Below are 15,306 nucleotides of genomic sequence, written 5' to 3' on the forward strand. Positions count from 1 at the left end.
GAGGCCGACTGTAGGACAGGAGAATACAATCTATTACTATCTGTTATCAGCCATGTCAGGAGAGGAGAGGCCGACTGTAGGACAGGAGAATACAATCTATTACTATCTGTTATCAGCCATGTCAGGAGAGGAGAGGCCGACTGTAGGACAGGGGAATACAATCTATTACTATCTGTTATCAGCCATGTCAGGAGAGGAGAGGCTGACTGTAGGACAGGGGAATACAATCTATTACTATCTGTTATCAGCCATGTCAGGAGAGGAGAGGCCGACTGTAGGACAAGAGAATACAATCTATTGCTATCTGTTATCAGCCATGTCAGGAGAGGAGAGGCCGACTGTAGGACAGGGGAATACAATCTATTACTATCTGTTATCAGACATGTCAGGAGAGGAGAGGCCGACTGTAGGACAGGGGAATACAATCTATTACTATCTGTTATCAGCCATGTCAGGAGGGGAGAGGCCGACTGTAGGACAGGAGAATACAATCTATCACTATCTGTTATCAGCCATGTCAGGAGAGGAGAGGCCGACTGTAGGACAGGAGAATACAATCTATTACTATCTGTTATCAGCCATGTCAGGAGAGGCCGACTGTAGGACAGGAGAATACAATCTATTACTATCTGTTATCAGCCATGTCAGGAGAGGAGAGGCCGACTGTAGGACAGGGGAATACAATCTATTACTATCTGTTATCAGCCATGTCAGGAGAGGAGAGGCCGACTGTAGGACAGGAGAATACAATCTATTACTATCTGTTATCAGCCATGTCAGGAGAGGAGAGGCCGACTGTAGGACAGGGGAATACAATCTATTACTATCTGTTATCAGCCATGTCAGGAGAGGAGAGGCCGACTGTAGGACAGGAGAATACAATCTATTACTATCTGTTATCAGCCATGTCAGGAGAGGAGAGGCTGACTGTAGGACAGGGGAATACAATCTATTACTATCTGTTATCAGCCATGTCAGGAGAGGAGAGGCCGACTGTAGGACAGGGGAATACAATCTATTACTATCTGTTATCAGCCATGTCAGGAGAGGAGAGGCCGACTGTAGGACAGGGGAATACAATCTATTACTATCTGTTATCAGCCGTGTCAGGAGAGGAGAGGCCGACTGTAGGACAGGGGAATACAATCTATTACTATCTGTTATCAGCCGTGTCAGGAGAGGAGAGGCCGACTGTAGGACAGAGGAATACAATCTATTACTATCTGTTATCAGCCATGTCAGGAGGGGAGAGGCCGACTGTAGGACAGGGGAATACAATCTATTACTATCTTTTATCAGCCATGTCAGGAGGGGAGAGGCCGACTGTAGGACAGGGGAATACAATCTATTACTATCTGTTATCAGCCTTGTCAGGAGAGGAGAGGCCGACTGTAGGACAGGGGAATACAATCTATTACTATCTGTTATCAGCCATGTCAGGAGAGGAGAGGCCGACTGTAGGACAGGGGAATACAATCTATTACTATCTGTTATCAGCCATGTCAGGAGAGGAGAGGCCGACTGTAGGACAGGAGAATACAATCTATTACTATCTGTTATCAGCCATGTCAGGAGAGGAGAGGTCGACTGTAGGACAGGGGAATACAATCTATTACTATCTGTTATCAGCCATGTCAGGAGAGGAGAGGCCGACTGTAGGACAGGAGAATACAATCTATTACTATCTGTTATCAGCCATGTCAGGAGAGGCCGACTGTAGGACAGGGGAATACAATCTATTACTATCTGTTATCAGCCATGTCAGGAGAGGAGAGGCCGACTGTAGGACAGGAGAATACAATCTATTACTATCTGTTATCAGCCATGTCAGGAGAGGAGAGGCCGACTGTAGGACAGGAGAATACAATCTATTACTATCTGTTATCAGCCATGTCAGGAGAGGAGAGGCCGACTGTAGGACAGGGGAATACAATCTATTACTATCTGTTATCAGCCATGTCAGGAGAGGAGAGGCCGACTGTAGGACAGGGGAATACAATCTATTACTATCTGTTATCAGCCATGTCAGGAGAGGAGAGGCCGACTGTAGGACAGGGGAATACAATCTATTACTATCTGTTATCAGCCATGCCAGGAGAGGAGAGGCCGACTGTAGGACAGGAGAATACAATCTATTACTATCTGTTATCAGCCATGTCAGGAGAGGAGAGGCCGACTGTAGGACAGGAGAATACAATCTATTACTATCTGTTATCAGCCATGTCAGGAGAGGAGAGGCCGACTGTAGGACAGGGGAATACAATCTATTACTATCTGTTATCAGCCATGTCAGGAGAGGAGAGGCCGACTGTAGGACAGGAGAATACAATCTATTACTATCTGTTATCAGCCATGTCAGGAGAGGCCGACTGTAGGACAGGGGAATACAATCTATTACTATCTGTTATCAGCCATGTCAGGAGAGGAGAGGCCGACTGTAGGACAGGAGAATACAATCTATTACTATCTGTTATCAGCCATGTCAGGAGAGGAGAGGCCGACTGTAGGACAGGAGAATACAATCTATTACTATCTGTTATCAGCCATGTCAGGAGAGGAGAGGCCGACTGTAGGACAGGGGAATACAATCTATTACTATCTGTTATCAGCCATGTCAGGAGAGGAGAGGCCGACTGTAGGACAGGGGAATACAATCTATTACTATCTGTTATCAGCCATGTCAGGAGAGGAGAGGCCGACTGTAGGACAGGGGAATACAATCTATTACTATCTGTTATCAGCCATGCCAGGAGAGGAGAGGCCGACTGTAGGACAGGAGAATACAATCTATTACTATCTGTTATCAGCCATGTCAGGAGAGGAGAGGCCGACTGTAGGACAGGAGAATACAATCTATTACTATCTGTTATCAGCCATGTCAGGAGAGGAGAGGCCGACTGTAGGACAGGGGAATACAATCTATTACTATCTGTTATCAGCCATGTCAGGAGGGGAGAGGCCGACTGTAGGACAGGGGAATACAATCTATTACTATCTGTTATCAGCCATGTCAGGAGAGGCCGACTGTAGGACAGGGGAATACAATCTATTACTATCTGTTATCAGACATGTCAGGAGAGGAGAGGCCGACTGTAGGACAGGGGAATACAATCTATTACTATCTGTTATCAGCCATGTCAGGAGGGGAGAGGCCGACTGTAGGACAGGAGAATACAATCTATTACTATCTGTTATCAGCCATGTCAGGAGAGGAGAGGCCGACTGTAGGACAGGAGAATACAATCTATTACTATCTGTTATCAGCCATGTCAGGAGAGGAGAGGCCGACTGTAGGACAGGAGAATACAATCTATTACTATCTGTTATCAGCCATGTCAGGAGAGGAGAGGCCGACTGTAGGACAGGGGAATACAATCTATTACTATCTGTTATCAGCCATGTCAGGAGAGGAGAGGCCGACTGTAGGACAGGAGAATACAATCTATTACTATCTGTTATCAGCCATGTCAGGAGAGGAGAGGCCGACTGTAGGACAGGGGAATACAATCTATTACTATCTGTTATCAGCCATGTCAGGAGAGGAGAGGCCGACTGTAGGACAGGAGAATACAATCTATTACTATCTGTTATCAGCCATGTCAGGAGAGGAGAGGCTGACTGTAGGACAGGGGAATACAATCTATTACTATCTGTTATCAGCCATGTCAGGAGAGGAGAGGCCGACTGTAGGACAGGGGAATACAATCTATTACTATCTGTTATCAGCCATGTCAGGAGAGGAGAGGCCGACTGTAGGACAGGGGAATACAATCTATTACTATCTGTTATCAGCCATGTCAGGAGAGGAGAGGCCGACTGTAGGACAGGGGAATACAATCTATTACTATCTGTTATCAGCCGTGTCAGGAGAGGAGAGGCCGACTGTAGGACAGAGGAATACAATCTATTACTATCTGTTATCAGCCATGTCAGGAGGGGAGAGGCCGACTGTAGGACAGGGGAATACAATCTATTACTATCTTTTATCAGCCATGTCAGGAGGGGAGAGGCCGACTGTAGGACAGGGGAATACAATCTATTACTATCTGTTATCAGCCTTGTCAGGAGAGGAGAGGCCGACTGTAGGACAGGGGAATACAATCTATTACTATCTGTTATCAGCCATGTCAGGAGAGGAGAGGCCGACTGTAGGACAGGGGAATACAATCTATTACTATCTATTATCAGCCATGTCAGGAGAGGAGAGGCCGACTGTAGGACAGGGGAATACAATCTATTACTATCTGTTATCAGCCATGTCAGGAGAGGAGAGGCCGACTGTAGGACAGGGGAATACAATCTATTACTATCTGTTATCAGCCATGTCAGGAGAGGCCGACTGTAGGACAGGGGAATACAATCTATTACTATCTGTTATCAGCCATGTCAGGAGAGGCCGACTGTAGGACAGGAGAATACAATCTATTACTATCTGTTATCAGCCATGTCAGGAGAGGCCGACTGTAGGACAGGGGAATACAATCTATTACTATCTGTTATCAGCCATGTCAGGAGAGGAGAGGCCGACTGTAGGACAGGGGAATACAATCTATTACTATCTGTTATCAGCCATGTCAGGAGAGGAGAGGCCGACTGTAGGACAGGGGAATACAATCTATTACTATCTGTTATCAGCCATGTCAGGAGAGGAGAGGCCGACTGTAGGACAGGGGAATACAATCTATTACTATCTGTTATCAGCCATGTCAGGAGAGGAGAGGCCGACTGTAGGACAGGGGAATACAATCTATTACTATCTGTTATCAGTCATGTCAGGAGAGGAGAGGCCGACTGTAGGACAGGGGAATACAATCTATTACTATCTGTTATCAGCCATGTCAGGAGAGGAGAGGCCGACTGTAGGACAGGGGAATACAATCTATTACTATCTGTTATCGGTCATGTCAGGAGAGGAGAGGCCGACTGTAGGACAGGGGAATACAATCTATTACTATCTGTTATCTGCCATGTCAGGAGGGGAGAGGCCGACTGTAGGACAGGGGAATACAATCTATTACTATCTGTTATCAGCCATGTCAGGAGAGGAGAGGCCGACTGTAGGACAGGGGAATACAATCTATTACTATCTGTTATCAGCCATGTCAGGAGAGGAGAGGCCGACTGTAGGACAGGAGAATACAATCTATTACTATCTGTTATCAGCCATGTCAGGAGGGGAGAGGCCGACTGTAGGACAGGGGAATACAATCTATTACTATCTGTTATCAGCCATGTCAGGAGAGGAGAGGCCGACTGTAGGACAGGGGAATACAATCTATTACTATCTGTTATCAGCCATGTCAGGAGAGGAGAGGCCGACTGTAGGACAGGGGAATACAATCTATTACTATCTGTTATCAGCCATGTCAGGAGAGGGGAGGCCGACTGTAGGACAGGGGAATACAATCTATTACTATCTGTTATCAGCCATGTCAGGAGAGGCCGACTGTAGGACAGGGGAATACAATCTATTACTATCTGTTATCAGCCATGTCAGGAGGGGAGAGGCCGACTGTAGGACAGGAGAATACAATCTATTACTATCTGTTATCAGCCATGTCAGGAGAGGAGAGGTCGACTGTAGGACAGGGGAATACAATCTATTACTATCTGTTATCAGCCATGTCAGGAGAGGAGAGGCCGACTGTAGGACAGGAGAATACAATCTATTACTATCTGTTATCAGCCATGTCAGGAGAGGCCGACTGTAGGACAGGGGAATACAATCTATTACTATCTGTTATCAGCCATGTCAGGAGAGGCCGACTGTAGGACAGGGGAATACAATCTATTACTATCTGTTATCAGCCATGTCAGGAGAGGAGAGGCCGACTGTAGGACAGGAGAATACAATCTATTACTATCTGTTATCAGCCATGTCAGGAGAGGAGAGGCCGACTGTAGGACAGGAGAATACAATCTATTACTATCTGTTATCAGCCATGTCAGGAGAGGAGAGGCCGACTGTAGGACAGGGGAATACAATCTATTACTATCTGTTATCAGCCATGTCAGGAGAGGAGAGGCCGACTGTAGGACAGGGGAATACAATCTATTACTATCTGTTATCAGCCATGTCAGGAGAGGAGAGGCCGACTGTAGGACAGGGGAATACAATCTATTACTATCTGTTATCAGCCATGCCAGGAGAGGAGAGGCCGACTGTAGGACAGGAGAATACAATCTATTACTATCTGTTATCAGCCATGTCAGGAGAGGAGAGGCCGACTGTAGGACAGGAGAATACAATCTATTACTATCTGTTATCAGCCATGTCAGGAGAGGAGAGGCCGACTGTAGGACAGGAGAATACAATCTATTACTATCTGTTATCAGCCATGTCAGGAGAGGAGAGGCCGACTGTAGGACAGGGGAATACAATCTATTACTATCTGTTATCAGCCATGTCAGGAGAGGAGAGGCTGACTGTAGGACAGAGGAATACAATCTATTACTATCTGTTATCAGCCATGTCAGGAGAGGAGAGGCCGACTGTAGGACAAGAGAATACAATCTATTGCTATCTGTTATCAGCCATGTCAGGAGAGGAGAGGCCGACTGTAGGACAGGGGAATACAATCTATTACTATCTGTTATCAGACATGTCAGGAGAGGAGAGGCCGACTGTAGGACAGGGGAATACAATCTATTACTATCTGTTATCAGCCATGTCAGGAGGGGAGAGGCCGACTGTAGGACAGGAGAATACAATCTATCACTATCTGTTATCAGCCATGTCAGGAGAGGAGAGGCCGACTGTAGGACAGGAGAATACAATCTATTACTATCTGTTATCAGCCATGTCAGGAGAGGCCGACTGTAGGACAGGAGAATACAATCTATTACTATCTGTTATCAGCCATGTCAGGAGAGGAGAGGCCGACTGTAGGACAGGGGAATACAATCTATTACTATCTGTTATCAGCCATGTCAGGAGAGGAGAGGCCGACTGTAGGACAGGAGAGTACAATCTATTACTATCTGTTATCAGCCATGTCAGGAGAGGAGAGGCCGACTGTAGGACAGGGGAATACAATCTATTACTATCTGTTATCAGCCATGTCAGGAGAGGAGAGGCCGACTGTAGGACAGGAGAATACAATCTATTACTATCTGTTATCAGCCATGTCAGGAGAGGAGAGGCTGACTGTAGGACAGGGGAATACAATCTATTACTATCTGTTATCAGCCATGTCAGGAGAGGAGAGGCCGACTGTAGGACAGGGGAATACAATCTATTACTATCTGTTATCAGCCATGTCAGGAGAGGAGAGGCCGACTGTAGGACAGGGGAATACAATCTATTACTATCTGTTATCAGCCATGTCAGGAGAGCAGAGGCCGACTGTAGGACAGGGGAATACAATCTATTACTATCTGTTATCAGCCGTGTCAGGAGAGGAGAGGCCGACTGTAGGACAGAGGAATACAATCTATTACTATCTGTTATCAGCCATGTCAGGAGGGAGAGGCCGACTGTAGGACAGGGGAATACAATCTATTACTATCTTTTATCAGCCATGTCAGGAGAGGAGAGGTCGACTGTAGGACAGGGGAATACAATCTATTACTATCTGTTATCAGCCATGTCAGGAGAGGAGAGGCCGACTGTAGGACAGGAGAATACAATCTATTACTATCTGTTATCAGCCATGTCAGGAGAGGCCGACTGTAGGACAGGGAATACAATCTATTACTATCTGTTATCAGCCATGTCAGGAGAGGCCGACTGTAGGACAGGGGAATACAATCTATTACTATCTGTTATCAGCCATGTCAGGAGAGGAGAGGCCGACTGTAGGACAGGAGAATACAATCTATTACTATCTGTTATCAGCCATGTCAGGAGAGGAGAGGCCGACTGTAGGACAGGAGAATACAATCTATTACTATCTGTTATCAGCCATGTCAGGAGAGGAGAGGCCGACTGTAGGACAGGGAATACAATCTATTACTATCTGTTATCAGCCATGTCAGGAGAGGAGAGGCCGACTGTAGGACAGGGGAATACAATCTATTACTATCTGTTATCAGCCATGTCAGGAGAGGAGAGGCCGACTGTAGGACAGGGGAATACAATCTATTACTATCTGTTATCAGCCATGCCAGGAGAGGAGAGGCCGACTGTAGGACAGGAGAATACAATCTATTACTATCTGTTATCAGCCATGTCAGGAGAGGAGAGGCCGACTGTAGGACAGGAGAATACAATCTATTACTATCTGTTATCAGCCATGTCAGGAGAGGAGAGGCCGACTGTAGGACAGGAGAATACAATCTATTACTATCTGTTATCAGCCATGTCAGGAGAGGAGAGGCCGACTGTAGGACAGGGGAATACAATCTATTACTATCTGTTATCAGCCATCGTCTCAGGAGAGGAGAGGCTGACTGTAGGACAGAGGAATACAATCTATTACTATCTGTTATCAGCCATGTCAGGAGAGGAGAGGCCGACTGTAGGACAAGAGAATACAATCTATTGCTATCTGTTATCAGCCATGTCAGGAGAGGAGAGGCCGACTGTAGGACAGGGGAATACAATCTATTACTATCTGTTATCAGACATGTCAGGAGAGGAGAGGCCGACTGTAGGACAGGGGAATACAATCTATTACTATCTGTTATCAGCCATGTCAGGAGGGGAGAGGCCGACTGTAGGACAGGAGAATACAATCTATCACTATCTGTTATCAGCCATGTCAGGAGAGGAGAGGCCGACTGTAGGACAGGAGAATACAATCTATTACTATCTGTTATCAGCCATGTCAGGAGAGGCCGACTGTAGGACAGGAGAATACAATCTATTACTATCTGTTATCAGCCATGTCAGGAGAGGAGAGGCCGACTGTAGGACAGGGGAATACAATCTATTACTATCTGTTATCAGCCATGTCAGGAGAGGAGAGGCCGACTGTAGGACAGGAGAATACAATCTATTACTATCTGTTATCAGCCATGTCAGGAGAGGAGAGGCCGACTGTAGGACAGGGGAATACAATCTATTACTATCTGTTATCAGCCATGTCAGGAGAGGAGAGGCCGACTGTAGGACAGGAGAATACAATCTATTACTATCTGTTATCAGCCATGTCAGGAGAGGAGAGGCTGACTGTAGGACAGGGGAATACAATCTATTACTATCTGTTATCAGCCATGTCAGGAGAGGAGAGGCCGACTGTAGGACAGGGGAATACAATCTATTACTATCTGTTATCAGCCATGTCAGGAGAGGAGAGGCCGACTGTAGGACAGGGGAATACAATCTATTACTATCTGTTATCAGCCATGTCAGGAGAGGAGAGGCCGACTGTAGGACAGGGGAATACAATCTATTACTATCTGTTATCAGCCGTGTCAGGAGAGGAGAGGCCGACTGTAGGACAGAGGAATACAATCTATTACTATCTGTTATCAGCCATGTCAGGAGGGGAGAGGCCGACTGTAGGACAGGGGAATACAATCTATTACTATCTTTTATCAGCCATGTCAGGAGGGGAGAGGCCGACTGTAGGACAGGGGAATACAATCTATTACTATCTGTTATCAGCCTTGTCAGGAGCGGAGAGGCCGACTGTAGGACAGGGGAATACAATCTATTACTATCTGTTATCAGCCATGTCAGGAGAGGAGAGGCCGACTGTAGGACAGGGAAATACAATCTATTACTATCTGTTATCAGCCATGTCAGGAGAGGAGAGGCCGACTGTAGGACAGGAGAATACAATCTATTACTATCTGTTATCAGCCATGTCAGGAGAGGAGAGGTCGACTGTAGGACAGGGGAATACAATCTATTAAATCTGTTATCAGCCATGTCAGGAGAGGAGAGGCCGACTGTAGGACAGGAGAATACAATCTATTACTATCTGTTATCAGCCATGTCAGGAGAGGAGAGGCCGACTGTAGGACAGGAGAATACAATCTATTACTATCTGTTATCAGCCATGTCAGGAGAGGCCGACTGTAGGACAGGGGAATACAATCTATTACTATCTGTTATCAGCCATGTCAGGAGAGGAGAGGCCGACTGTAGGACAGGAGAATACAATCTATTACTATCTGTTATCAGCCATGTCAGGAGAGGAGAGGCCGACTGTAGGACAGGAGAATACAATCTATTACTATCTGTTATCAGCCATGTCAGGAGAGGAGAGGCCGACTGTAGGACAGGGGAATACAATCTATTACTATCTGTTATCAGCCATGTCAGGAGAGGAGAGGCCGACTGTAGGACAGGGGAATACAATCTATTACTATCTGTTATCAGCCATGTCAGGAGAGGAGAGGCCGACTGTAGGACAGGGGAATACAATCTATTACTATCTGTTATCAGCCATGCCAGGAGAGGAGAGGCCGACTGTAGGACAGGAGAATACAATCTATTACTATCTGTTATCAGCCATGTCAGGAGAGGAGAGGCCGACTGTAGGACAGGAGAATACAATCTATTACTATCTGTTATCAGCCATGTCAGGAGAGGAGAGGCCGACTGTAGGACAGGGAGAATACAATCTATTACTATCTGTTATCAGCCATGTCAGGAGGGAGAGGCCGACTGTAGGACAGGGGAATACAATCTATTACTATCTGTTATCAGCCTTGTCAGGAGAGGAGAGGCCGACTGTAGGACAGGGAATACAATCTATTACTATCTGTTATCAGCCATGTCAGGAGAGGAGAGGCCGACTGTAGGACAGGGGAATACAATCTATTACTATCTGTTATCAGCCATGTCAGGAGAGGAGAGGCCGACTGTAGGACAGGAGAATACAATCTATTACTATCTGTTATCAGCCATGTCAGGAGAGGAGAGGTCGACTGTAGGACAGGGGAATACAATCTATTACTATCTGTTATCAGCCATGTCAGGAGAGGAGAGGCCGACTGTAGGACAGGAGAATACAATCTATTACTATCTGTTATCAGCCATGTCAGGAGAGGAGAGGCCGACTGTAGGACAGGAGAATACAATCTATTACTATCTGTTATCAGCCATGTCAGGGAGAGGCCGACTGTAGGACAGGGGAATACAATCTATTACTATCTGTTATCAGCCATGTCAGGAGAGGAGAGGCCGACTGTAGGACAGGAGAATACAATCTATTACTATCTGTTATCAGCCATGTCAGGAGAGGAGAGGCCGACTGTAGGACAGGAGAATACAATCTATTACTATCTGTTATCAGCCATGTCAGGAGAGGAGAGGCCGACTGTAGGACAGGAGAATACAATCTATTACTATCTGTTATCAGCCATGTCAGGAGAGGAGAGGCCGACTGTAGGACAGGAGAATACAATCTATTACTATCTGTTATCAGCCATGTCAGGAGAGGAGAGGCCGACTGTAGGACAGGGGAATACAATCTATTACTATCTGTTATCAGCCATGTCAGGAGAGGAGAGGCCGACTGTAGGACAGGGAATACAATCTATTACTATCTGTTATCAGCCATGTCAGGAGAGGAGGCCGACTGTAGGACAGGGGAATACAATCTATTACTATCTGTTATCAGCCATGTCAGGAGAGGAGAGGCCGACTGTAGGACAGGAGAATACAATCTATTACTATCTGTTATCAGCCATGTCAGGAGAGGAGAGGCCGACTGTAGGACAGGGGAATACAATCTATTACTATCTGTTATCAGCCATGTCAGGAGAGGAGAGGCCGACTGTAGGACAGGAGAATACAATCTATTACTATCTGTTATCAGCCATGTCAGGAGAGGAGAGGCTGACTGTAGGACAGGGGAATACAATCTATTACTATCTGTTATCAGCCATGTCAGGAGAGGAGAGGCCGACTGTAGGACAGGGAATACAATCTATTACTATCTGTTATCAGCCATGTCAGGAGAGGAGAGGCCGACTGTAGGACAGGGGAATACAATCTATTACTATCTGTTATCAGCCATGTCAGGAGAGGAGAGGCCGACTGTAGGACAGGGAATACAATCTATTACTATCTGTTATCAGCCAGTGTCAGGAGAGGAGAGGCCGACTGTAGGACAGAGGAATACAATCTATTACTATCTGTTATCAGCCATGTCAGGAGAGGAGAGGCCGACTGTAGGACAGGGGAATACAATCTATTACTATCTGTTATCAGCCATGTCAGGAGAGGAGAGGCCGACTGTAGGACAGGGGAATACAATCTATTACTATCTGTTATCAGCCATGTCAGGAGAGGAGAGGCCGACTGTAGGACAGGGGAATACAATCTATTACTATCTGTTATCAGCCATGTCAGGAGAGGAGAGGCCGACTGTAGGACAGGGAAATACAATCTATTACTATCTGTTATCAGCCATGTCAGGAGAGGAGAGGCCGACTGTAGGACAGGAGAATACAATCTATTACTATCTGTTATCAGCCATGTCAGGAGAGGAGAGGTCGACTGTAGGACAGGGGAATACAATCTATTACTATCTGTTATCAGCCATGTCAGGAGAGGAGAGGCCGACTGTAGGACAGGAGAATACAATCTATTACTATCTGTTATCAGCCATGTCAGGAGAGGAGAGGCCGACTGTAGGACAGGAGAATACAATCTATTACTATCTGTTATCAGCCATGTCAGGAGAGAGGCCGACTGTAGGACAGGGGAATACAATCTATTACTATCTGTTATCAGCCATGTCAGGAGAGGAGAGGCCGACTGTAGGACAGGAGAATACAATCTATTACTATCTGTTATCAGCCATGTCAGGAGAGGAGAGGCCGACTGTAGGACAGGAGAATACAATCTATTACTATCTGTTATCAGCCATGTCAGGAGAGGAGAGGCCGACTGTAGGACAGGGGAATACAATCTATTACTATCTGTTATCAGCCATGTCAGGAGAGGAGAGGCCGACTGTAGGACAGGGGAATACAATCTATTACTATCTGTTATCAGCCATGTCAGGAGAGGAGAGGCCGACTGTAGGACAGGGGAATACAATCTATTACTATCTGTTATCAGCCATGCCAGGAGAGGAGAGGCCGACTGTAGGACAGGGAATACAATCTATTACTATCTGTTATCAGCCATGTCAGGAGAGGAGAGGCCGACTGTAGGACAGGAGAATACAATCTATTACTATCTGTTATCAGCCATGTCAGGAGAGGAGAGGCCGACTGTAGGACAGGGGAATACAATCTATTACTATCTGTTATCAGCCATGTCAGGAGGGGAGAGGCCGACTGTAGGACAGGGGAATACAATCTATTACTATCTGTTATCAGCCTTGTCAGGAGAGGAGAGGCCGACTGTAGGACAGGAGAATACAATCTATTACTATCTGTTATCAGCCATGTCAGGAGAGGAGAGGCCGACTGTAGGACAGGGGAATACAATCTATTACTATCTGTTATCAGCCATGTCAGGAGAGGAGAGGCCGACTGTAGGACAGGGAATACAATCTATTACTATCTGTTATCAGCCATGTCAGGAGAGGAGAGGCCGACTGTAGGACAGGGGAATACAATCTATTACTATCTGTTATCAGCCATGTCAGGAGAGGAGAGGCCGACTGTAGGACAGGAGAATACAATCTATTACTATCTGTTATCAGCCATGTCAGGAGAGGAGAGGTCGACTGTAGGACAGGGGAATACAATCTATTACTATCTGTTATCAGCCATGTCAGGAGAGGAGAGGCCGACTGTAGGACAGGAGAATACAATCTATTACTATCTGTTATCAGCCATGTCAGGAGAGGAGAGGCCGACTGTAGGACAGGAGAATACAATCTATTACTATCTGTTATCAGCCATGTCAGGAGAGAGCCGACTGTAGGACAGGGGAATACAATCTATTACTATCTGTTATCAGCCATGTCAGGAGAGGAGAGGCCGACTGTAGGACAGGAGAATACAATCTATTACTATCTGTTATCAGCCATGTCAGGAGAGGAGAGGCCGACTGTAGGACAGGAGAATACAATCTATTACTATCTGTTATCAGCCATGTCAGGAGAGGAGAGGCCGACTGTAGGACAGGAGAATACAATCTATTACTATCTGTTATCAGCCATGTCAGGAGAGGAGAGGCTGACTGTAGGACAGGAGAATACAATCTATTACTATCTGTTATCAGCCATGTCAGGAGAGGAGAGGCCGACTGTAGGACAGGGGAATACAATCTATTACTATCTGTTATCAGCCATGTCAGGAGAGGAGAGGCCGACTGTAGGACAGGGGAATACAATCTATTACTATCTGTTATCAGCCATGTCAGAGAGGAGAGGCCGACTGTAGGACAGGGGAATACAATCTATTACTATCTGTTATCAGCCATGTCAGGAGAGGAGAGGCCGACTGTAGGACAGGAGAATACAATCTATTACTATCTGTTATCAGCCATGTCAGGAGAGGAGAGGCCGACTGTAGGACAGGGGAATACAATCTATTACTATCTGTTATCAGCCATGTCAGGAGGAGGAGAGGCCGACTGTAGGACAGGAGAATACAATCTATTACTATCTGTTATCAGCCATGTCAGGAGAGGAGAGGCCTGACTGTAGGACAGGGGAATACAATCTATTACTATCTGTTATCAGCCATGTCAGGAGAGGAGAGGCCGACTGTAGGACAGGGGAATACAATCTATTACTATCTGTTATCAGCCATGTCAGGAGAGGAGAGGCCGACTGTAGGACAGGGGAATACAATCTATTACTATCTGTTATCAGCCATGTCAGGAGAGGAGAGGCCGACTGTAGGACAGGGAATACAATCTATTACTATCTGTTATCAGCCATGTCAGGAGAGGAGAGGCCGACTGTAGGACAGGGAATACAATCTATTACTATCTGTTATCAGCCATGTCAGGAGAGGAGAGGCCGACTGTAGGACAGGGGAATACAATCTATTACTATCTGTTATCAGCCATGTCAGGAGAGGAGAGGCCGACTGTAGGACAGGGGAATACAATCTATTACTATCTGTTATCAGCCATGTCAGGAGAGGAGAGGCCGACTGTAGGACAGGGGAATACAATCTATTACTATCTGTTATCAGCCATGTCAGGAGAGGAGAGGCCGACTGTAGGACAGGGGAATACAATCTATTACTATCTGTTATCAGCCATGTCAGGAGAGGAGAGGCCGACTGTAGGACAGGAGAATACAATCTATTACTATCTGTTATCAGCCATGTCAGGAGAGGAGAGGCCGACTGTAGGACAGGGAATACAATCTATTACTATCTGTTATCAGCCATGTCAGGAGAGGAGAGGCCGACTGTAGGACAGGGGAATACAATCTATTACTATCTGTTATCAGCCATGTCAGGAGAGGAGAGGCCGACTGTAGGACAGGGGAA

This window comes from Leptodactylus fuscus, unplaced genomic scaffold, assembly GCF_031893055.1.
Source record: "Leptodactylus fuscus isolate aLepFus1 unplaced genomic scaffold, aLepFus1.hap2 HAP2_SCAFFOLD_454, whole genome shotgun sequence".
Lineage (NCBI taxonomy): Eukaryota > Metazoa > Chordata > Amphibia > Anura > Leptodactylidae > Leptodactylus > Leptodactylus fuscus.